Source organism: Geotrypetes seraphini, chromosome 5 (genome assembly GCF_902459505.1).
Source record: "Geotrypetes seraphini chromosome 5, aGeoSer1.1, whole genome shotgun sequence".
NCBI lineage: Eukaryota > Metazoa > Chordata > Amphibia > Gymnophiona > Dermophiidae > Geotrypetes > Geotrypetes seraphini.
Genome location: NC_047088.1, coordinates 124,435,061 through 124,450,965, shown reverse-complemented (window position 1 = coordinate 124,450,965; position 15,905 = coordinate 124,435,061). Strand labels below are relative to the sequence as shown.

The following is a 15,905-nucleotide window of genomic DNA, read 5'->3' as shown; positions in this document are numbered from 1 at the left end:
GATACTCAGAGTCTCTCATCGGATCAGCATGGCAGTCAGGCACCAGGCACAGTGGAAGCAGCCTCACACAGAGTCTATTGGGGTCGGCAAATTCTCTTCTATGTAGGCAGCTAGGAGCTCAGGGTCAGAGAAGTCCTTTGTCTGATTAAGAAAAGTGACCCGCATTCGCGCGGGGTAGAACAGGCCGAAACGGGCGCCCATCTTTTTCAGCTGCGGTCGGAAGGCAAGGAGAGCTGGCGGGCTTTGACGGTGTTCTTATGGAGATCCGGGAGAAACAGGATCTTGTTGCCCTCGTAGATCACAGGCGCCGCGGATCGTGCTTTTTGCTGAATTTCAAGGACCTGCGGATAACGGAGGATCCTCATAATAATGGGTCTTGGTCGGCGATCACGTGGTAATTGTGAAGATGGCGAGCGGTGAGCACGCTCGATTTCAAAATCATGTTTAAAATGGAGATCTAACAATTTTGGGATGAAGGACTCCAAAAACGCCACCATGTTATTGCCTTCTTGACCCTCCGGGACCCCCAAAAGACGCAGATTATTCCGGCGCAAGCGATTACTCGCATCTTCCATCTCCTTCTCTAGGGCCAACGTGTGTTTCACGTGGCCCTGCAGGGCTTTGATGTTAGCATCTGCGGTCGCTGTTTTGATTTCTAAATCTGCTATTTTAGATTTGAAGGAGGTCAGATCAGTGTGGATCGTTGCAAGGTCGTCCTTGAGTTCAGAAATGGCATCTTTAGTGTCAGTCATCAAGTCCTGCACCATTTTGATGGCCTCTCATAAATCAGACATAGAGGGAGCCTCAGGTTTGTTAAGTGTTGAGGTTTTTGCTGGAGATGGAGGGTCAGGTTTGTGCCTTTTGCCTTTTGAGGCTGTAGCCATGTATTAGTAGTACAGATGGAGCTGGATGGAGATTGCAATCACCAGATTAGAGCAGCCAGAGAGAGAGCATGTGGCAAGGGTTGCTGGAGCTGAATGTTCAGTCAGCCATCTTCATCGGGCTCAACAGCGCCCCCTTCGATATTCAACTTTAAGCAAGCACCCCAGCAAGATGAGTCAGATGACAAAATGGTTGAGACCTGAATCGCCTGACAAGGTAACGAGGCCAAAGACCCAAGGATGTGTTCTAGCCAGATGATAGTGAAACTTGAGTTCTGGAAGAATGGACGTTCAGTGTGCCATGAAGAGTGGAATAATAATTTCCCACATCTTGTGCAGAAATAATGACTAGTAGCCTCCAAATTGAAATTTGGACATTCGTGTTCTCAACTAACTACTTGCACCTGGTGACCTGGAAAGGTTGTACTTTAAATGCACCTGGAAGACATCACATAACCTTGACATCCAAGAAGATGACAACCATGGGAGGTTCCTTCTATTCACAGCCAACACCTAGCTCCTCTGAAGTCTTGTGAAAAGGTCAAGAGTATCCAAGTTTTGGAATGACGCATAAACTCAGGTTGCCTTGGAATGAGAAAGTCAACTGAAATTTGTACCCATAGCAAGGCCAGGGATAAGCTTGATGATAAAAATTTTACTCCCACATAATTGGTAACATTACAACCAACAGCAGCAACCTCTTTAAAACTCGTCAATAACCTTTACAACATCGAAACACTTACTAACAACCATGAAGAATCAACACTAACCGCCAACACCCTAGTGGATTTCTTCAACTCCAAGATCCTAAAACTAAGATCATCATTACCTACTATGACCAATCCCCTGGAGCTCTTTCCCATCCTCCCTGACATCGACATAGCTAAACCAGGCCAAAGGGTCTAGATCCGACTTAAACTGGAACCAATTTACCACAATCGACTGGAAAACCTTCAACAAATATTATAACAAATACACCAACTCCTTCTGCAAACTAGATACCTGACCCCCAAATGTTATGAAAACGGCTCCGATCCACTTCAAAGCAAACATGCTATCATGGGTCAACTCCCTACTATCCGCAGGAAACTTTCCTCCAGAGCAAGGCCATATCTTAATAACCCCAATCATAAAAATCATAAAGGAACCTTCTAACGCACCTTCCAATTACAGACCAATTGCTAGCATACCGCTATTCACCAAAATTGCGGAAGGGGCAGTAAAAGCAGAACTCTCCGCATACCTGGAAAAATTCAATATCCTAAGTGACAATCAATCGGGCTTCCGCACGGACCACAGCACAGAGACCATTATAGCCTCCTTACTTGACCATTTGCACATACTCTTCAGTCGGGGCTCCAGCGCCCTGATCTTGCAATTTGACCTGAGCAGTGCGTTTGACTTAATCGACCACACTATTCTCCTGGAATGCCTGGCCCACATTGGCATCTCCGACCAGGTCCTCAGCTGGTTCCAAGGGTTTCTACGAAACAGATCCTACAGGGTACGCAAAAATGACAATTTCTCCTACAGCTGGGTTAACTCCTGCGGTGTGCCGCAAGGCTCCCCCTGTCCCCCACCCTGTTCAATATCTACCTCGCCTCCCTCAGTAACCTCCTTCACAAACTTAAGCTCAAATTCTTCATCTATGCAGATGACATCACAATTGTCATCCCTCTAACCAGTCTATCCCAGGAACTTCTCACCTACATCACTAGCATACTCAGTCAGATAGAACTCTGGATGCTCTCCTTCAGACTAAAACTAAACCCGGACAAAACAAAATTCTTCCTGGCCACCCCCAAAGACAAAATCAAAGACACCACAATCCAAGTGAAAGGATTGGTTTTCCCACTCGAACAAACATTAAAAATACTAGGAGTCACGCTTGACAAACATTTATCCCTAGAAAATCACACCGACCTCACTGTTAAGAAAGGCCTTTCGGCGCTCTGGAAACTCCGTACCATAAAGAAATACTTTGATGACACCGCATTCCGCCTACTAGTACAATCCTCTATTCTCAGTATACTGGATTACTGCAATATCATTTACCTAAGCTCCACAAAGAAAATCACCAGAAGACTAAAACTGATTCAAAACACAGCCGTCCGCCTCATTTTCGGCCTGAACAAATGGGAACACATCACTCCCTTCTACCACCAACTGCATTGGCTACCTTTCGAATCCCGAGTCCTTTTCAAGTTCGCCTGCATTTGCTACAAAACAGTCTTTCACCAAAATACCTCTCCCCCCATTTCACTATGTATTGCACCAAAAAGAAATCCCACAGAATTCAGATGTTTGCCTTCCCCTCCATAAAATTATGCCAGCTCAAAAGATTCTTCGACAAAACCTTCGCCTTCCAGGCGGCTAAGCTGAACCCTTGGCTAGCCCAAATGATGCTTGAGGCCCCGACCTACCTTGACTTCAGAAAACTTCTCAAAACATACCTTTTCCGTGAACAGGACCCTTAACCCTTATTCCCCGCAACAGTCCAACTCCCGCCCCACCCCCTCCTTTCTCTCCCCCTCCCTCCCTTGGTTCCCTCTCCCTCCCTCATCTCTTCCAATCCAACTATGATAAACTTCTGCTAAAACCCCAATACTTCCTTCCTCGTTGCTTGTAATTCCGACAAAATTTTGTAAATCTGTGTTCAGACCGGATCCTAATTTAATTGATGTGAACTGCCTAGAACTCTTTGGGTATGGCAGTATATAAGAACTTAATAATAATAATAATAATAAACTGAGACCTGTGCCACCAGAGAGGGTACCAAGCCTGACTATGCCCTTTGGCTATATGTTTCTACCAACTTTGAGGCCTACTGGAAGTGTAATAGGGAACTCCAATCACGATATGGCTACCCAGAGGCTGATTAGTCCCACAGAGAGGAATAATGAATTGCCAACCAGCACCATCATAGATGACAAGCAATTGACTCGTGGTGACCCTCACCAAAACTGATCCATCTCCTGCTTGAGCCACCTAGATACTTCTTGCTGGAAGAAAAATCCAAAATGGCCCGCCATAGATGTACAATATAAAAGTGGACAATGGTTTCCCCCATTTATGACAGAGCTGCCATGTAATTAACGGTAGAGCAATACAAAAAGGACATAGCCAAAGTCCATCAGAAAAATGGTGCAAAGAAGAAATGGTCCCTATCTTCATGACTGATGAGCCCCATACAGGGAGTCAGGTTACTTTCCGAATGCTGAGCCTGTTAGTAGGTAAAGCACTGCCCTGGGCAGACAGCGTGAACCCCATACATCAATCCATATTGGTATAGCAGGCCAACATGTAATCTACCGCGGCAACCAAATAAAGTAGTACAATGCATGTTGGCATCAACAGAACCCGCATCATCCCCCATCTATGCCAGTAGCGGCACATCCACAGGCAGTGGCTCTTAAAGCCCGAGACTGACACCCCTAGTCCTGGCCAGAACTTAAGTCTAAGGTGAGATCAGTTGAAGCTTATGCATCTCGACATGCCCTGGGATGGGTGAGCATGTGTAGGTGACCGTCTCCCAACTCCAATGGATGCGCCCCCCCATCATTAAGGTTCCTGCCAACAAATCACCTACTGGTAACAAGATTTTTGCTGGTGGGAACCCCACTACCCGTCACTAAAACCGAAACAACCCTCTCTTTCAGCTAAGGAAAAGAGAAATCCTGAAGGTGATGGACCTGGAATACTTCTTCAATGGCTCGATCAGCTAGGTGGCTCCCTGTCAAGCTGTACACCATTGAGATAAACTCCTAGGAAATGAGCACTGGAGTAAGCTGACTTCACTCTGGCCTGGTTGCAGTGGGTGGTACATACCACAGAGGCAACCCACACATTCCTCATTATCCTTTTTGTGATGGAGAAGGTTATGCACCTGCTGTGCACAGGACAGCCCAATAAGAGGAAATGCTGTTGATATTTCCAGCCACCACTGAGGATACACAATGGATACACTGAGCAATGCAAATACTTTGTTGAAAAGGACTGTAATGCAGATGATGGCATAAAATCTCTGCCAGCCACCAAAAAAGCAATTACTCTGCAGTGCGACCGCTTCACGGTATTGCCTGCCCTCCCAGGGCTGATAACACTGTAAAGTTCTCCAATGACTGGCTGAATTCCTGTTCTAGCCCTCGTTGAGCCAACATCGTCAAAACCAAACCTCCACTTGCACCTAGGTGTCTAGGAGGTGGCATTACTTATTGGCTATCATGAGACCTTGGACAAATGTTCTACTATTGTCAGGTGCATATAGTTTCAAGTTTCAAGTTTTATTACCTTTTGATGAATCGCTTATACAAACTTTCTAAGCGATGAACAATTTAAAAAGCCACTAGTTAGTGGTCTCACAGATAATTGGGTATAAAAGACAACATACAAATTAAATAAACCGACTAACATTTTTGCAGTCATATTAAAGACAGACATGATTAAAGAGGGAAAGGGGGGAAAAGTTACAAGTTCATTTTATATTGAAAATTACATAAAAAGGAAAAAACGAGAGGGAGGGAAGGGGGTTAATAACTGTTACAAAATATGAAGGGTCCAAAGTTAGACATATTAAATATTAAAAGCGTCTTGAAACAAAAAAGTTTTTAAAAATTTTTTAAAAGAGGTAAGATCTTTTTCATTTCTGATATAATGTGGCAATGAATTCCACAATTTAGGAGCCATAACAGAAAACATATCACTTCTTCTTGTACCAACGATTTTTAAAGAGGGAACCGTTAATAAATTTAAAGAAGATGATCGAAGAGAGCGAGGGTCATTGTAAGGAATAATCATTCTTGTCATAAATTGTGGTTCATTGAAGGTTAGAACTTTGAATCCTAAAAAGAGTATCTTAAAATTAATACGGTGGGAAATGGGAAGCCAGTGTGATTTAATCATTAGTGGTGTAACATGATCATATTTTTTCGCTTTATGAATAAGTTTTATTGCTGTATTTTGGATTATCTGAAGCCGTCTTTTTTCTTTTTGTGTTATGTTGATTAAAAGGGAATTACAATAATCGATTTTAGATATGATCATGGAATGGATTAATATATTAACAGATTTAAGGTCAAGAAATGTAGAGATTGAACGAATCAGACGTAATTTATGGAAACAAGATTTAACTATTTGACTGATGTGATTATGAAATGATAAGATTCCATAAACTATTTGAGATTCCTGTGGAACCACAATCCATACCCATTTCCAGAAATTGTTGAATACAGGAAGAAATTGTGTCTCGTGGAACCCTATGGGCTTAGGAGGACGATCCAATAAGGAGGGCAAGTACTTTCACGGAAAATACTCCCTGCAGCTAATGGCCTGAAAACTCTGCCCTCCACCGCACAAGCTATTTTTCAGCTGGAAAAGTACAAGTGGTGCCCTAGACCATCCATTGGACCTCATAATGATCCCTTCCCAGAAAATCCAGGAATGGCAAGAGCATTTCCTACCGACGACTATGCCAACAATTTAAGTCCTCAGATTTCATACCATATATGCCACCACTTCGAGAAATCTTGGGTCTGTCTTGGGACCTGGAGCAACAGAAAGGTTCACTAAAGACTCACAGCTCTGGAGTATCATGCTCCAGCTGGTACTATGGAAAGGTTCTGTAATCCATGCCTACTGGACAAACACATTTATTTCCGCCAACCTTTCCCAGGAATGCTAAAGAAACACTCCTGTTTATTCATGCTGTGAATATATCCTAATATCCATGTGTGCCCTAAGATGCCTATGTGTGTGAACCAAATGGCTACAGGTATGCACCTATATACACACAGCTAGTGAATCTACTGTAAAAGCCTAACCCCTATCATACTCTATGACATCTTTCCCAGACCGCAATCCATTAGGCTGTCAACTAACTGAATAAGGGAAAATGGTTCACAGGCCATCTCCACTAGCCAGCATATTATAGAGGACTCGTGTATTACTATCATTTTCTCCACCCATTTGGCTGAGTTGCGCCTGCTAACAGATCCTCTTCCTGCTAGGTCACTAAGATTTTTCCAGCCACATTTATTAGAATTCCAAACATAAACTAGAACCTGCAATTAATCAAGCATTCAGAACCTGCAGGAAGCTACAACATTGAATCCTAAGAATCATGTGGCCTACGCCCACACTATGATGTGGCCACGCGAGCATTCCCCCTTTAACTGCCCCCAGATGAAAACCATGCCTGTAGGCGAAGTACTTGCTATACTCATTATGAATATGGTTTGTGTATACTAACAACTGACCTATACATATTAATTACCTAGCCATTCTACCATGGGGCTCATAATCAGAGAAAAAACATCTAAAAAGTGGCCTAAATGGGTACTTGGATGATCAAAAAGCCTAATCGTCCAAGTATCCATAACCAAAGCTGGTTTTAGACGTATCTAAAACCAGCTTAGGCCTTTCCCCTGCCTCAAACACACAGGAGGGGCCTAAGTAGAATGTTGCCTGAGTAAGACCTGGGCTTCAGTGTCTCTCTCTTATATTTTTAAGTTTTTAGTTATTTAGTTTTCTTTGTTGATTTCTAGTTTATTATGTTCCTTTCATGTACCTTATTCATAGTTTTACAGGGTTCTGCACTTTTTTCTTTTAATTTTCACTCGGGCAAGTCTGAAAACATCTTGGAAAGGAGGAGTTTGACAGTTATAGAATCGCAGCATAACTGTCTACAAACCTAAAGGCCTAGAATGGTGCATTTTCAGCAGAGGCCCTTCCTGCGTCCTTCCTTCCTTCTCCCGATTCAGTAGGGGATAACGGTGAGCACAAGTAGACGCTGGGGCCGCACCGAAAACAGCAGCAGGCAGCAGAAGCAGCGGCGGGGACTTATGAGCACAACTCCGCCCTCCCCGATCCAGCAGGGACTAATGGTTGAGCACAAGGAGACGCCGGGGCCGCACCAAAACCAGCGACAAGCAGCAGAATCAGCAGCAGGGACTTAAGAGCACAGCTCTGCCCCTCCCCCGATCCAGCAGGAGATAACAGTGAGCACAAGGAGACACTGGGGCCGCATCGAAACCAGCGGCTGGCAGCAGAAGCAGCGGCAGGGACTTAAGAGCACAGCCGCCCCTCCCCGATCCAGCAGGGGCTAATCGGTTGAGCACGAAGAGATACCGGGGCCGTACCGAAACCAGCGGCAGGCAGCAGAATCAGCAGTAGGGACTAAAGAGCACAGCTCCACCCTTCCCCCGATCCAGCAGGAGATAACGATGAGCATAAGGAGATGCCGGGGCTGCACCGAAAAGAGCGGCAGGCAGCAGAAGCAGCGGCGGGGACTTAAGAGCACAGCTCCGCCTCTCCCCCGATCCAGCAGGGGCTTACGGTTAAGCACGAGGAGATGCTGGGGCCACACCGAAACCAGCGGCAGACAGCAAAATCAGCAGCAGGGACTTAATGAGCACAGCTCCACTCCCCCGATCTAGCAGGAGATAACGGTGAGCACAAGGAGATGCCGGGGCCACACGGAAACCAGCGGCAGGCAGCAGAAGCAGTGACAGAGACTTAAAAGCACAGCTCCGCCCCTCCCCGATCCAGCAGGGTTCTATACCATACTAGATATCGGATCTGAGAATGGTGGCAGTTGACCGTTTAATGCAGCTGATGCACCGAAATGATAGTGGCGGTTGTCTGGCTGTTGCAGAGGTCATCTGATCCAAATGACATGCCTGCATTTTAGCATTGCATTGACTCTGATCTAAATGACTAGCCTGTATTTTGACACTCATTACTACTTCCTGGGAAACCTCATGGCTGAAATATTGTGTGTTGGCTTGGCTGCATACGTCAGGGCTCAAGGAGCATACCAGCTTTCGCTCCTTGACATATCGTCTTTATGAACTTCTAACATCAGAACCTATTGTCTGACTGGAATTTACTTTATTTCATTTATTTTATTTTTATTTATTGTTTTCTCAGGTACTTTAGCTAGATTGTGAGCCTTCGGGACAGCTAGGGAAATCCAAAGTACCATTTTTATTTATTTTATTTTAATGTATTTTTAATCTATCTTCATTGTAAACGCTTTGAACCTCACAGTATAGCAGTATATAAGAAATAAAATAATAATAATCTAAAACCAGCTTAGGCCTTTCCCCTGTCTCTAAACACACAGGAGGGGCCTAAGGCAACTGGGCCAATTCTGGTTGGTCCAGACAGCTAAGGCCTAAGGTCCACCATTCTGAGGATGACGGGCCTGCCGGCGGCCGGGCTTTAAATTTGTCTGTCCAGCAAACTTTTTTTAATGTAAGGGTGGGGTCGGGGGTGGGGTCGCCGGGTGGGGGTGGGGTGATGGGGTTTGGGGGGGGTGATCTTGTATGTGGGGTGTGCGTCGAGGGCAAGAGGGCCTGGGATCCCTCCTGCCTGTATCTTAGTGGGGGTAGGGGGTTTCAGCGGGGCAGGAGGGCCTGAGCTCCCTCCTGCCTGATCGAGTCGGGGAAGTCAATAGGCTGGAGGGCTTGGGATCCTTCTGCCCTGATCGAGTCGGAGGGTCTTGGGTCACCAGGGCAGGAGAGGTTGGGCTTCCTCCTTCCCCGATCGTGTCGGGGTGTCTTGGGTCGCTGGGGCAGGAGGGGTTGTGCTCCTTCCTGCCCAATCCAATCGGGGGGGGGATCGTGGCAGGAGAGATTGGCTATATCTCCTGCCACAACCGTTGCTGGGAGGGTGTTGGATTCTGTAACCGGTGTTCTTTTTGACAGACAACGGTTACAGAATCCAGCTTTTAGGCGAAGGACTGGCCCCTTCTTCACGTAAATGCTCTTGTATTGGGCGTTTGAGACTTAGGCTTTTTTTGTTGATTATATGTTGTTAGTGTAGAGTACGTAGTCTGGGCGTTTAAACAGATGAATGTAGAGGCAGGCCATTATTAAAAAAACAACCTCCTTTTGGACTTTTTTTTGAGAATGGACATTTTACCTGCTTCTACTTTCAACTAGGCCTAGGCCAAAAATGGACTTAGACTTATTTTTATTATGCCCCTCCATGTGAATTACCAACTGAATCTATCACCTTAATTCAAGCCTATAGCGTATTATTAATTGCTAACATTAGGTGCCCAACGCCTTGTTCAAGATATACCACCACAAGTACTACCAAAATCACTTCATGACAATACTAAATTTTCTTATATGTAGTTTATGTAGACCTTTTTTTATTACATAACTTTGCCTGTATCACAAAACTGCCAAGCATCGACCCCTGCACATACCTTGCCACGGTCTTTCATGGGACCGCCACCCCTAGTGCTCTTCCTCTGTATCACTGTATTGCTGCGTCAGCCAACACGAGGCATGGCCAGAGCACCTATCCGGCACTAGGACGGAAGTACTCGATATCTTACACTTTTCCCTGTTCTGATCATCACACACTCACCTATGGGCCAGCCGGCAGGCCTACCCTACTCCTGCCTGCTGCTACCGGGTCATGTGGGTCTTGCCCCACCCCTGGAATAACCCTCTAGTCATGCCTGCCGGCCTGCTACAATGGCCCTCGCTGTCCAACAGCTGCTATGCTCTCTTCCCTGCGCCACCCGGATACACTCCATGGACCCTAATACATAATAACATAAGAATTGCCGCTGCTGGGTCAGACCAGTGGTCCATCGTGCCCAGTAGTCCGCTCATGTGGCGGCCCCCAGGTCAAAGACCAATCCTCCAGCCCTTAACCATTTTAGTTGTTCTTGGACCCTTTCGAGTAGTACCGTGTCCTTCTTCATGTATGGCAACCAGTGTTGGATGCAGTACTCCAGGTGAGGGTGCACCATGGCCCAGTACAGCGGCAGGATAACCTTCTCCGAACTGTTTGTGATCCCCTTCTTTATCATTCCTAGCATTCTGTTTGCCTTTTTCGTCGCCACCGCACATTGCACGGACAGCTTCATCGACTTGTCGATCAGAACCCATAGCCCATCCCCCATTCATGATAGCAGCCAAAGCGGTGGGGAAGGGAGGATGGTGAATGCCAGAACTGCCCCATGCACCTCTCTCCATCGGTCTCTCGGAAACACCGCAACTGAAACAACACCGCGAACACGCAGGCAACCAGCGGATGGAAGAGCGCAGAGAACAAGCAAAATGCCGCGATGCTCCCATGGCAAAGGCCAAACTACAGCTTATGCCTCAGTTTGGGTTGCCTCACCCTCACTCACCCTGCCCTTTGTGCTTACATCCCTGTCCCTAATTGGCCTCCCTGACCCTGTTTTTCTCTGCCCCTGTTTCCCATCCCCCTCCCCTCCCCCCATTCTCTTCCCTCCCTGGGCAACAGCCCTTTTGCCACCGCTGCCCCTTTATAGGGTGGGGTGCTTGTCCTTTCTCAACACCTGAGAGGCCTGAGCTTCAAATGACAATGTTCAATCAAAGAAAACTCCTAAATAATGAATTGATTTCACTGCAGCTATGTTAATTCCAAGAAACTTAATTTGTATAAGAGGGAAAGGAAGCATACCAGTAATCTAACATGCTGTTATCTTGGAGGAATTTAGTACCAGTCCATGCTTCATCAGCCATGATGCAAGAGCTCACAAAGATTGGAGTGGTGTTAAGTCAAGCTGGTAGCGGGGGAGACTGGAAAAATTAACAAAATATTGTCCACATAGATAGACTTTAGTGTTACATTCCTGAATTACAGCAGGGTTTCTTAATGCACGGTTTGTGTACCACAGGGGGTACGCAGGCCACTTGTTGGGGGTATGTGGCCTGTCCGCCAAAACCCGATCGTCCGCATCTGCTGCCACTGCCACCATTCGCGATCCTGCCCGGATCTCTGGCCTCCGTTTCTGCACTGGTATTCTATGATTCACTGCGCCATGCCGCCCCGCCCCTTGGAGCTGCATTCTCCTTTGTAAGTAGCTGGCCCAGAATCTTTCTCTCCAACTTCAGAGTTAACATCAGAAACAGGCCTGTGGGTCAGCCACTTGCAGTGTTTCGGTAGCTGCTTGTGCCATGCCGTCTAGGAGTACTGTGCCATCCAGAAGGAGCAGTTGAAAGAGGAGGAAAAAAGAGCAGTTCCACAAGTAAGGGGGCAAATGCTGGAAGGCATGGAGGGGGGGGGAGAAGGCTGAAATTGTTAAAAACTATGACTTTTGATATGGTTTTGGAGAGGGAACAAAGGGGATCCAAGGTGGGGGGGGGGCGGGGAGATATTGGACATAGTAATGGCGGGAGAAATGTGGCATGGTGCTAGAGTGGGGTGATAGGTATGGGCATGGGGCTGGTGGGCAGTGTTGAAAAATGCTGCACATGATTCAGGGGATGAGAGAGGGAGATATGTTGGATTTGGCAGTAGAGGGGGTGGAAAGAGATGCATCCTGGATGTTTAATTAGAATCCCCCCTTTTTTTATAAGGAGTTTCAATGGATCATTTTGTGCGGAAAGAAAGTTCCTCTGCTGCCGGAAAATGATCAGATGAGCCATCTTCATCCAGAACAACAAAAAGCTGTGATCATGAGCACTTAAATGTGTCACTGCCAGCAAAATGAGAAAATATGATGAGATGTATTTATCATATGATTTGCCTCAAACCATAGCATTCCTCCATTACCTCTGTGCGTGATATGTGGGGAAACATTATCGAAACCATTTAATGAAGCCTTCTTTATGAAGAGATACCTCACTACTAAACATCCAGAAGTAAAAAACAAATCAGTCAATTTCTTTAAAAGAAAATGGGAAAGCATGACAAATGCAAGTACTGCTATGAAGTCTTATTCCACAGCCAGGCTCTTCAAGCATCTTTTGAAATTGCACACTTGGTGGCCAAGGAAAAGAAACCTCACACCATCGCTGAAAGATTCATCATTCCAGCTGCAATTAGTATTAGTATGAATAAGTACAAATGAAAAAATGGGGGGAGGGGGGACTTATTATATGGTATAAGCATTATGAGATGTTGAAGGGAAGGGAGGGAAAGGAATAATTCTATTTAATATGAAGAATTGTAGAATTTCAAGTGATGTATTTAAGTCAAAATGGTTGATACTTTTTGATGCACTTGATGTAAGTTATAAAAATGAATAAAGAATTTAAAAAAAAGAATTGCAGATAATATGTTAGGAAAACCAGAAGTTGACAAAATTTTAAAAATATTCCACACTCTTATACCATCAGCAGAAGATTTGATGACATGAGAGAAGATATAGTAAAGAAAATATCAAAGAAAATAATCCTACAAAAACAGTTTACTCTATAGATAGAGGCATAGAGGGATATGGGTGACTAAAACTACATCAGGTGTATACCTGACTGGGCCTCCGCGTGTGCGGATCGCCGGACTCGATGGACCATGGGTCTGATCCGGAGATGGCAGTTCTTATGTTCTTATGTTCTAAATCTACAGATATCTCAAGATCTCAAATTGTGCCCAGTTAATGATATTTGTCCGGTACATTGATGATGAAGGTGAAGAAGGGATTGCTGAAGAAATATTTGGTTGTAAAGAACTGGACACAACAGGTAATGACATTTTTAATGTGTTAAATAAACACATTTTAGAAAATGGATTGTCCTGGAAGTGGTGTGCGTCTGTGTACACAGATGGAGCAGCGTCAATGGTGGGCTGAAAAGAGCGGCCTTATTGCACGACTTAGGGCCTTAAAATCCTTCCATAAAGTGGAATCACATCGACAAGCACTTGCATCAAAATGACTCAGCAGAGATTTAAATGATGCTCTTGATGTTGCTGTGAAAACTGTCAACTTTATAAAGGCAAGAGCTTTAAATCCACATCTTTTCCAGGCACTATGCCATGACATGGGAGCTGATCATATTACAGTTCTGCTTCACACAGAAGCTCACTGGCTATCACGTGGATGGCTTCTGAATCATCTCAAGTTAAGGAAATGAAGTAATGGCTTTCCTGAGTGATGTAAAATGTGAACTGTTAAGTAATTTTGGTAGATGATCAGTGGATTTGCAAACTTTCTTATCTTAGCGATATGTTTGACAAAATCAAAGATCTGAACCAACAACTGCAGGGGTTTTTGCACAAATATTTTCACATTGCAAGATAAGGTGACAGCTTTCAAGAAAAAAGTGAAATTTTGGAAAACCAGGGCTTTATCTGGAAACTTCAATTCTTTTCCACAGCTCACAGAATTCCGTGAAGAAAACAACCTCTCTTTGGCTGATAGTGTTAAAAACACCATTAGTGAGCACTTAACAAATCTGGAGTTAAATTTTGAACATTATTTTCCAAGTACTGATGAAAGAGAAGATTTGCAGAAACTTAGATTCTAAATACTTATTTCATCCAAACAAGGCCCAGGCCTCACATTAAAACTATAAGAACAAATGTGGGCCTACAGTCAGAGAATTTGCCCTTAGTGACTGACCAACTGTTTTTGATATGTAGTTTAATTCTCTGGTTACCATTCTGTATTGTTAATAAGGTATACAGTATTGTTTGTATATTAAAAATAAATGGAAGTTTATAAGAAACCAAGACCTTGGCTGAGATTGGTTGTTTACAAAAATAAATAGAAGAAATGGCATTACAATTAGTACTATTATTATGGGGGTGGAGTCAGGGGCAGAGCTTGGTGAGGATACTTGGTTGTTATTTGAGCTTAGGGGTACTTAGCTTGAAAAGTTTGAGAAACACTGAACTAGAGTAGCTAATGGGCTAAGAAAAATGTTGAATAGGAGAGGAGACACATAATACATAACCCTGGGTAACTCCGCAGACCAAAGGGACTGCAAGAGGAAATGGAAACTGGCAAAGTTGAGACTTTGAAACTTCTGTTGGAAAGATAGGAAGTGAACCGAGATACTGGAGATACCAATTGACTGTAACTGCAATATTAATAACACTGGCCAACACTCATTTTAGTGCTTCAAATGTTAGACCTGTTTCTGGGTATATTTGACCTGCTGTTTCTAAAAATGGCACCAGTTTTCTCCTATCAGCTCTAGTTTTGAGATATAGAACATGAGCCATATACCACTCTTCACTCTACTCACCTATTAAAAATTCAGGATATTTTAATGTAGTGTTTAACATCTTTTAAAGCATTAAGGAAACATATTAAAAATTAAAAGAAAAGTGTATAACATAAAAATCTATTTATTTCATACCAAAAGCATAAATTTATGATAGAAACTTTCCAGTCATTTGACACGCAAGAAGCTCCTTTTGTAAGACTTCTGTGAGTGGGATCTGCCAGGACAATAAGATTCCAACAATAGTCTGCCATCATGTGTGCATCCCATCTTCCTTGGTATCTGGCTTCCATTGTTTTTATGTCTGTTGAAATGAAAAAGCATATCCTCTACTAACTGTATGTAGTTATCTGCCTTCTTTTTTGCCAAGAAAGATTTTCACAAGAACAAATGAAGATCAGGCACATGATTTGATTTCATTCATTGAAGCTATAAAATGTGGGTCATTTATTAAGTTGTCTGATCTGTGGCCCATTGAAAATTCCTGCCTTCAGTTTTTCCATGGTAAGTCCAGCTAACATATGTACTAGGGGCTCAAAATCGAAATGAAAATATGTCTAAAAACTCACCTAGGTCAGCACTTGGACAACCTAAAAGACAGGTCGTCGAAGTGCCGATAATGGAAATGTGTTTTTTGATGCATCTAGAGCAGTGGTTCCCAACCCTGTCCTGGAGGAACACCAGGCCAATTGGGTTTTCAGGCTAGCCCTAATGAATATGCATGAAGCAAATTTGCATGCCTATCACTTCCATTCATATGCAAATCTCTCTCATTGCATATTCATTAGGGCTAGCCTGAAAACCCGATTGGCCTGGTGTTCCTCCAGGACAGGGTTGGGAATCACTGATTCTAGAGGCATTTTAGGACTCTACCACTGTGCGTCCAAAGTGAAAAGGGGCATTTTTTGAGGAGTGGTTAGGGTGGGAGGTAGGTGGGTGAGATGTGGGCCGACCAAACTTAGTTGTCCTGCAGCAATAATCGAAAGTTTGACAAGGTTGCCTGGATGGAAATTATAACTGTTTTTACTTTGTCTTAGTCAAAACGTATAAGTTACGATTGGGTTGCCACTAAGCTGATCGCAGC

The 15,905-nt window shown here is 44.3% G+C and overlaps 1 protein-coding gene across 1 annotated transcript in view; it reads left to right on the top strand.

Annotated features, from left to right (window-relative positions):
• TRPM8 (transient receptor potential cation channel subfamily M member 8) overlaps positions 1 to 15,905 on the top strand; it is a 2,182,726-nt gene that overhangs the window by 418,196 nt on the left and 1,748,625 nt on the right. The window lies entirely within an intron of this gene.